This window comes from Crocodylus porosus, unplaced genomic scaffold (assembly GCF_001723895.1).
Source record: "Crocodylus porosus isolate Cpor-Errol unplaced genomic scaffold, CroPor_comp1, whole genome shotgun sequence".
In the NCBI taxonomy this organism is placed as follows: Eukaryota; Metazoa; Chordata; order Crocodylia; family Crocodylidae; genus Crocodylus; species Crocodylus porosus.
In genome coordinates, this window is record NW_017728907.1 from 43,504,931 (window position 1) to 43,514,814 (window position 9,884).

The window sequence follows — 9,884 nt, forward strand, 5'->3', positions numbered from 1 at the left end:
ACTCAATTAATCATTGAACGAGCGTAAGTTCAAGTGCCACTGCTGCCATTTTGAAGCATGGGGACACTGATACACAAGATGCCGAGGCACTTTAATTAGAGCACTGTCCCACCCTCCCATTCCTGGAGCACATGTAAAAGCACCCTCCATTGTGAGGTAGTAGAAAAAGGTGCATTAACCTATTTAGAGCACGTTTTTATTGTGATGTTTTACTGCGCATTAAAATAGGAAAATGCACATTAAAATTCACATGTAGATACACCCTCTGATTCTCAAACTATAAAACTATTTCCTATCTGTAGAAAAGAAGATAAAATCATGTAGCTACTGCTAATACTGAGAGCTTGACTTAGAACTTACCTGATTAGCCACATATTTTTGTGACATGAGCCACATATTGAAGTGCTTACAAGCACTATTAATACTCCTCCAGGGCAAAGCTCACAACTCAAACTTGAAGCCCTTCCTACCATCTCAACATATCAGCTAAAAGCTCAAATATTTGGACTCTCTCACAAGTGAGAAGTCTTAAGACTAGTATTCAACAGTTATGAACAATACTACTGGCTGAAAGTTTCTAAGCTCTTCTTCACAGTATAGCAACAGTATTTCAACAGGGGTTTTTTCAGTGGAAGAAGAGGAATAAAAAATATGGGAATGAGGTAAACTAACTAATCTTCTTTTTGAATGCCAGAACCTCTGTGTAGACACCATAGTCCCAGAGCATTTAAAAGACATTAACATATTTAGCTTTGAAACCTCTCTGTAAGATAGGGAAAGGTTGTTATCTCTATGTTACAGATGGGAACTTATAGCAGAAAGACAGACATAGGATGCTTGTGACAGAACTAGGTATCTGACCCAGACCTCAAGTCAAGGTCCAGCATTTTAACCACAATAACATTACTTTTGTTTTTATCTATCAATCAGCTTCTTATTCAGATCAATCTTCTGAGCAGGAAAAAATGACATATTAAAAAAAAGAAAATCTGTATATTGAGACTCTACATGTTGGAAAGCAAACACTTTGGATGATAAAACTTGATATTCAGCTCAGCTGGAGGGGGACAGAAGAGAGGCTATGGGCTACTGTTACATACATTTAACTGCAAGTACAGTGAGAAGCCAGACCAGCCTCATAGGATAGCTCAGCACCAACCCTAATTTATACTGGCTTGTAATAAGGTAAATATAACAGTGAGGATTGGCTGGAGTGCAATGCAGCTGTAATAGGAATGCCCTGAAATGTAAATACAAAGCAGCTAATGTAATGGAGATGCTAAGAATACATGTTTTGAATAAGAAAACAAAAAGGTAGTAACTAGGTAATTAAGCCATCTGGTAACTGTCCAGATATACGAAGGAGCAATCATTAGTTTAAGAAAAGTCATAGCTGTAGTGTAGTTCTGATGGAACTGCTGTAATTATAACTTTGGTATCATAAAGAAACTTGTTATAGTGGAGAGGAGAAGCCTAGGTCTTAAATATTTTTGCATGACAGTTTCCACTACAAGATTAGAGAAAGCCCTTTTAAGGGTGCAGGAGCAAGTTATCCCCATGCCAAGGAAGAATGGGAAGTACAATGGGAGACTAGCCTGGCTAGACAGCAATCTCTTCAAGGAGATAAAACTCAAAAAGGAAGCTTATAAAAAACAGACACTTGGTCATAGCTAGGGAAGAGTTTAAGAGTATTGATGAGCAGAAAATCAGGAAGGCCAAGGCACAATTTGAGATGCAACTGGCAAGGAACATAAAAGGCAACAAAAAAGGAATTTTACAAGTATGACAAAAAGTAAAAGGTAGAACACAGAAACAATAGGTCCCTTACAAAGTGTGGAAAGCAATCTAACATATTTACTCAAATCCAAGATCAGGCTTTTCTCCCACCATTCACATGGGGAAAAAACCCCCTTATCTTTGACTCATGGATTTTGAAGGTGTGGGGGGCAGCTACAGCTCTGACTCCAACCCTAAGCCCAGGGTTGGAATTAGTGCTGTAGCCATTGCCCCCCGCTTCTGACCCCTGCATCCTTTGTTCCCCCCTTCACCTCTGCCACTTAGCTCCAGTTCTCAGCCCCCCGTTTGACCAGGCAGCAGTGGTGCAGGTGGCAGCAGCTCTGGTCCCAGCTCCAGAGCCAGGGCTGAAGCTGCCGCTTCTGCAACAACTGCTGCATGGTCAGGTGGATTGTGGAGGCAGCATGTGATCCATGTTCCATGCCTCAGGCTAGAGCAGGGCCCCAGCTAGAGCTGGTACTGCAATGGGGAGGTAAGTGGCAGCAAGGCTTAGGGGCAGAGGAAGTAGCGTGAGGGCAGGCAGTGGGGGGATCAAGCAGGGAAGCAAATGTGGGAGGAAGGAGACACCAGAACAGGGGAGCAAGTGGTGGGAGGGATGCGTGCCAGGGATGCAAGCACGGGGAGTGGGGCAGGGGAGCTGGTAGGCACCAGGGGAGGCAGACAAATAGTAGAAGGTACAGGCACTGTGGTAGTGAGGAAAAAAGAATTTAGGACAACCCTCCAAAAATTAGATTCTATACACAAAAGATCAGATTTGTGCCCGAAAGCTTGCAATTAAAGAATTTTCTTTGCAAAAATCTTGTTGGTCTAATAAAAGATATCACGTCTCTGTCCATGAGCCCTGATTGCTTTTTCTTCTAGACCAATATGGCTACAACCCAGATACCAGAAAATCATATCAAATTTATAATGTTTTCCATGTCTAAAATCTGATTATTGGGGGATTGTCTTAAATTGGAAGTTGTCTTGTATTTGGATAAATACAGTACTTACAGATGATGCAGAGAGGGCTGAAGGTTTTAATGCCTTTTTTACATCAGTCCCCACAAATAGAAGCAGCCACCAGATGACAAATGCAGTTGGCAGAAAAGATAGGGAATGAGACAAACAGTCTAGAGTACTACAAGTGCGGGTTAGAGATTACTTAGGAAAGCTAAATACTTTCAAGCTGTCAGGGCCAGATGACATGTCCCCTATGGTACTGAAGGATTTGGTTAAGAGCTACTGGATTTGGCCAAGAGCTAATTTCAGAGCTATTGGCCATTCTCTCTGAGAACTAATGAAGTTCAGGTGAGGTCCCAGATAACTGGAAAAGGGCAATATAAGGACCATCTTTAAAAAGAGGAGGAAGCAGGATCAGGAGGACTACAAACCAGTCAACCTCCTTCAGGAATCTATTGTGAAATACCTAGAGGGGAGAACCAGGTGATGAGGAACAATTAGGATTGGTTCACCAAAATCAAGTTATGCCTGACCAGCCTGATTTCCTTCCGTGTTAGGATGACAGGCTCTGTGGACACAGGGAGAGCAGTGGATGTGATATACCTTGGCTGCAGCATGGCTTTTGACACTGTCTATCATGATATTTTCATTAACAAGCTAAGGAAACGCAGACTAGCTGAAAGTACTTTAAGGTGAATTCATAACTGGTTGCATAATCATACTCAACACAGTCATCAAATGGCCCAAAATATGGCTGAGGGGAGGTATCAAGTAGGGTGTCCCAGGGAGGAGGCCTGTCCTGGATGTGGTATTATTTAATATCTTCATTTATGATTTGGATGATGGGATTGAGTCTACCCCTAGCAAATTTGAGGATGACACCAAATTGGTTGAGGTGCAGATGCTCCAGGGGGTAGGGCTAGGATTTAGAATGATGTGGAGAGACTGGAGAAATGGTCTCCAATCAATCAGATGAGATTCAACAAAGACAAGTGCAAAGTCCTGCATTTGGGATGGAATTACTACATGCACAAATACAGACTGAGGCATTAGACAGGACTGCAGAGGAGGAGCTGGAGGTTACAGTACACTATAAACTGAGTATAAGCCAACAGGATACTCTTGTTGCAAAAAAAGGCAAACAGTATACTTGGTTGTATTAACAGGAGTACTCTGTTCAGCACTGGTGAGGCTTCACCTGGAGTATTGCATCTAGTTTTGGGACCCACACTTCTAGAAGGATGTGAACAGTCTGGAAAGACTTCAGTGTAGAGCAACATACATGATTAGGGTCAGAGAAGTATGACATATGAGGACAGGCTGAATGAACAAGGATTATTTAGTCTGGAGAAGAGAAGACTGAAGGGGGATTTAAAAAGTCTTCAAATATCTAAACAGCAGTTACAGAGAGGACTGAGAGGGGCTTTCCTCTGTGACTGCTGGGGACAGGACTAGAAGCAATGGCCTCAAGCTGCAGCAGGGGAAATTTAGTTTGGAGATTAGAAGGAACTTTCTGTCTATGAGGGCGGTCAGTAGGCCTGTGTGAATAGGGAAGTATTCAATTTGGATTTGTCCGATTTGGAGGACAGTGATTCAATTTGGAGATTTGGATCACTGTCCTGAATAGATTCAGCTGCATCAGCTTCGGAAGACTCGGTGCCGATTCAGAGAGATTCAGTGATTCGGACTGGCTAGGGAGAGCTGTGGGAGAAGCCCCCATGGCTGCCCTGCCCAGCCCCATCCTCGACCTGGCACTTAAAAAGCCCTGCACTCAGCAGCTCTGGCAGTGGGGCCTCTGGGGGCTTGTGGTAGAGCGCCCCCATGCAGCGCAAAGCAGTGGGGGGCAGCAGACATCATCCTTCTTGACTGACGCCAATGTGGCAGCTGCCCCATGGCATGGGTGCAGTGTGGCTTGGGCAGGTGCTACATGCTTTCTGGGAGCTGGGGGTGCTGGGAATGAGTGCTGCCAGGCTCCGGCTAACATGTGGAGCCACCCCAGGTCCCAGACAGCATACAGTGCCCTGCTGAGCCGTGCTGCATCTGTGCCATGGGATAGCTGCCACATGGGTGCCAAGTGTGGGGGGGGGTAATCCCCGCTGCCACCCACTGCCCCGTGCTGAGTGGGGGGGGGTGGCTCAGCCACAATCACCGCTCCTGTAGCTGGTGAGTGCGGAGCTTTAAAAAAAACCAAAAAAGCCTCACACTCACTGAATGCAGGAGTGGCGACTGGGGCCTCTGAGAGCTTGTGGCAGAGCCCCGCCCCCCATGCAGCATGGGGAAGTGGGGGGCAGCAGGAATCACACCCCTGCCTGACACCCACATGGTAGTTGTTGCATCGTGCGGCTGTAGCGTGGCTTGGCAGGGCACTGCACGCTGCCAGGGAGCTGGGGCTGCTTGGGCTGAGCACTGCCGGGCTCCAACTGACTGCTGGAGCTGCCCCAGCTCCTGGACAGCATGCAGTGCCCTGCCACAGTGCACTGCACCCATGCTACAGGGCAGGTGCCATGCAGGTGCCAAGCGCTGGGAGCGGGGGCTATGCCCTGCTGCCACTTGCCCCCTTCTGCCCAGAGTGAGCCACACCTGCATCCTGCCCCTTCCACCCTGGCTGGGCAAGTGGCAGCAGGGCAGAGCCCCTGCTCCCAGTGCTGCTGTACTCGCATCCCATGCCCTCGTCCCCTCCCTGCGTAATGTGTCCCCCATCTAGGCTGGGCAGCTTGTCCCAGCTCCAGTCCCAATCCCTCCCTCTCCCACACACCTTCCATCCCCCCTCCCTCAATCCCAACACACTTACCAGCTGGAGGCAGCTGCCTGTTTAGCCTATGGCCGAATCTCCGAATGAGTGGAATCTTTTCTGAAGCTTTTCTGAATTGATTTGGATGCTTTGAATCAATTTGGTGCTTTTAAATGGTCTCCTGATTCAATTCAGATTCGGGAGATTCGGTCCCCGAATCAGGCCGAATCTCCTTGGAATTGAATCAGCTACCGAAGTTTGGCAGAGCCCTAGAGGTCTAGGATTCGAACATATACCATCTAAAGAAATTGTGGAATCCATCCTTGGAAGTTTTGAACAGAAGCTTAGACAGACATTGGGCTGAGAAGGTTTAGCTTTGAGCAACAGGCTGGACTTGACAATCTTGTGAAGTCTCTTCTAGCCCTACTTTCCTATGATCCTACTCTCCCATTGTTACAAATGGGGAATTAAAGTGCAAAGACTGTTGGAGGAAGGTTATGACAGAACAGACTTAGCTCTGCATAGAATTTTTGAGGAAGCAGGTACTTCAGAGTAAGTGGTTGGTTATTATTTAATCATGTCTGTTTTTGGGTTGGAATTTAGTACTAAAGCTGCTGTATTCTGCACATTTTTTGCAGCAATGCCCACAGCAGCTGTAGCAGACTGTATGATGCCCTTCAGCTCACATATGTGTAGTCCCACAGAATAAGTTATGATCATCTGTTCATTTGTGATTTTATTGGTTTCTTTTTATTTCAATCACAGCTCATAGAGCTTGGTCAATGTTACAAAGAAGACACTCCCCTACCTCCCCTTGCTATCTCCTTAACTGATATCAAAGGGTCAAAAGAACAAATGTCATGGGTTTCCTCCCCCCCCATCCCAATGTCTTTTGATCTGCTTTGGAGCAGCAAATTCATTTTCAGAAACTAAGGCAAAAGTAAAATAGAACTTTTAAATGGCCTTGGGAAATCAAAAAGTCTCTAGAGTTGCTCTTCATCTCCCTGCTTCGTTTGTGTCAAGTCACAGAAGAAAATAAATACCTGGGGAGTGAGGAGGGGAGGACAGGGGCATACAGAAGAATCTTTCAGTGTTCTGAACACTTTGGCTAGGAACAGAAGTTATACATACAGTTGCTGAAACTTCTGTCCCAGATCCCTTCCTGGTTTAAGTTCAGTCAGAGTCCCCCAGCATCCCAGCATACTTTTCAGCCCTGGGTTGGGCTTGGCTCTGCTGTCTGCTCCAGCAAAGAAGGGTTGGGGAGGGGGCTGGCAGTGACTTTCCCCCACCCCCAGCAAACCCAGGCTGGGGGCTGGGGCCAGGGAGCAGGGTTAAACTTACTGTTGGCTGTGACTGTGAACTACAAATCCCAGAGGAACCTGGAAGCAGGAAGAAGTAATGAGCAACACTGCAGAGTACTGCTGCTGTGATTGTGGATTGCAAATCCCAGAGATCTCAGCAAGAAGAGGAAGTGAACACACAGCCCATGCTGGCTGCATGTCAAAGAGCCGTGCTCTAGCACCCTCTGGCTTCTAGCCTGAGCCACTGCAGATATGTGGCTGCATTTCCTGAATCAAAAGTGAATGTCTATCTAGTTGTTTCTTAGTTTAATCTCTGCAGTTTACACTAACCTGGAAAGACTGAATCAATTCAGCCTTGGGTTTTTGATGGTCTGTACTTAGCCTTAAGAACACAGATGTGTTGAGGTACTTTGTCTGTCTCTTCCTCTTCCCTTCTCAGTATTTAAGATGGTATTTGGAAAAGCATTCTGGGATGCATTTTGAAACAAAAATAGAAATAAGTGCCATTTTCACTGTTTTAATGTGCAAACCAAATCCAGCCCCTCCACGTTCTTTCTGTAGAGCAAACGTGTCATTTCATTCCATTTCCCTCCCCAAGAAAAAGAAATAAATAATGAGATCATGGTTTTGTCACCCTATCCTAAACATGGCTTTTGGTTTTTATAGGAGATCTGGATAGCTGCAAGAATGTACCTATTCTGCTGTCTGTGTGAAAGGAATATGAACATTTAGCTAAATTAATGGATGCATTCAACCTCCTAATGGGAAGAACTATCCTGACAATGACAGTCTTCTGTGCTAGAATGCGTGAGCCTCTGACATCATTTATATTCACTCCCTAGGCAAATATTTCACTATAATTTTAATTTTAAACAGCACTGTGTCACTGTGAATACTTCAGTTATACATTCCATGTGTCAGGGAATGGAAAAGCAGAATCCAATAGAAGAAAAATAAATCCAGTTTTCACCCAGTCAAGAAACAAACAAAATGTCTAAGCAAACCTTTTTTTCTGACAAACACTGGCTAACTTTCAAATATCTTAATGTGCCTCTCTTTTTAGAGTTTTTCTTAGGATTAAAAGTAGTAACTTAGGAAGGATGTTAATTCTCTATCCTGTCAACCTAAAGACCTTTGCTCAAATCTCATTTAGACAAAGAACAGAAAAAAACCTGTAGCCAAAATTTAGAAATTGTCTTAGGCCTTCTATCTGAAGTAAATCCAACAACAAAAAAGAAAGGTGAAAAAAAGTGATGGCCACCTCAGCAGTGCATGCTACACAGCTTAGTCAGTCAGTGTGGAAGAGACCCCAGAACTGGAACATTAGGTATAAAACAGTCTTTCTGTAACTAGTGTGCACTTCTACTTCTCACCAGTTTATTAGGCATCAAATTCCTCACATCCTTTTTTGTATTGATCAGAACATCACTCCAGTAGTCATCCCACTAAAGAAAATGGCACTACTCCTGGAATACTGGACCACCCATGACAAGTGACAGTCTCAGATTCTGGCCCTTCCTTAGGATCTGTCCAGTTGCAAGTAATCAGACCCATAAATTGTACATGGGAATTTATTTCTGAAAGAATGGATAATACACATTACTGTGTTGTAGCTTTTGAACGGAGTTTACCTATTGCTAAATGTATATTTTTAGTGTAAAGACTTCTGGCTCTGCACACAAAATAGTTGCACATGCAGATACATGCACACATTTTTTGTTTGATTGGTTGCATTTTTTTACATTTTCTCATTTCTAAACTCAGTGCTGTATTGTCAGCATTCTCTTCATACACAGCTACCAGTACAAACAGATCAGACAGTACCAATTACTCAAGGTCAATGAAGCTTTGAAGGGCCCGTCTGTGCAAAAGTTTCCAAATGTAGAGCACGAGCCTGCTGTACTCCAAGTCTGCTCAGTGAGATTCTCTTGCAATAGTGACCATATGTTTGTTTATGGGAGAGGCAGCATCCATGTCTGATAGTGAAGAAAGGCTTGTTTGTGGTTAATATACTGGATAAATTATTCAAAAGCAATGGAGCTATGAGCCCTTTAGGCAATGCTAACTAACCAAGCCTATTGACCTACAAAATATAGATTAAACCTGCATTTTACACATTGCTTGAGTCAAAGCCATTACACACTGACATGCTAATCAAATGAATGTTTCATAAATAAAGATATCATAAGACTACAACAGTTATGACCCATAATAATAATCCAGTATATTACTTGCAATTTCTGTGGCACCCACAGATCTGGGAAGTATTTGTGTACCTACTCCAACAAATCAGAGGATGGCATTTACTTTTTCCAGGCAATGAGCATCTCTGAAAATACCACTTCTAGAAATGTGATTATTTTTAGGTTCTTATTTCAGTTACCAAAGTGGAGCCCGAACACCATGAACCAGGTAATGACCTCAACATAAATTCATCAGTATCAGTATGAAGCAACTCCATAGACCAAGATAAGAATCTGGTTACCCTATCTCCATGTATTATGGAGAAGTATTCCTGTTACCTCTGCAGTTGCAACAAAATCCCTGAAAGTGGTACAATTGTCATGCTTCTCCACAAGGGCAGGATGGATCTAGGAAAGTCCTAGACAAGGAGTCCATCACATATAGTCCATCACCCATTTCAAAGCAGTCCATAGCCTGGTGGGGAAAAATCCTCCACTGTAATGTTAGCGGGAATTTTCACAGAGTTCTATTAGAAACAGTCTTTACAATTTTTATCAAAATACTTAGACAGTTAAACCTCAAAAACATGCTGATTGTTAGCAGTGGTGTAACCTTTGTAGGTACTAAATTATCACTATTAAAGTCTGGGAAAAGATTATATATATAATTTAAAAATTTGCACTCCACTGCTGTCCTGGAAGGTAATTTAAGAATAGCAATGGCTCTCATCTATCACTTTCAGATCATTACTAATTAAGCTTAGTATGACCACTAAGATTGCCTCTATGCTGCTTTCTCCTTCCTTCTATATAACCTGCCAAACTGATGTTTTGTGCTCCTGCAAGTACCCTACACATATCAGAGCTCCATGAAGGTCTGAATGCTTGGGTTTACAAATGAATTTTAATCTGGGTATTATTTGAATTATCTTC

At 43.7% G+C, this 9,884-nt stretch overlaps 1 protein-coding gene across 1 annotated transcript in view; it reads right to left on the reverse strand.

The window, feature by feature from the left end:
• The window catches only part of ST6GALNAC3 (ST6 N-acetylgalactosaminide alpha-2,6-sialyltransferase 3), a 346,629-nt gene that overhangs the window by 138,010 nt on the left and 198,735 nt on the right, over window positions 1-9,884 (reverse strand). The window lies entirely within an intron of this gene.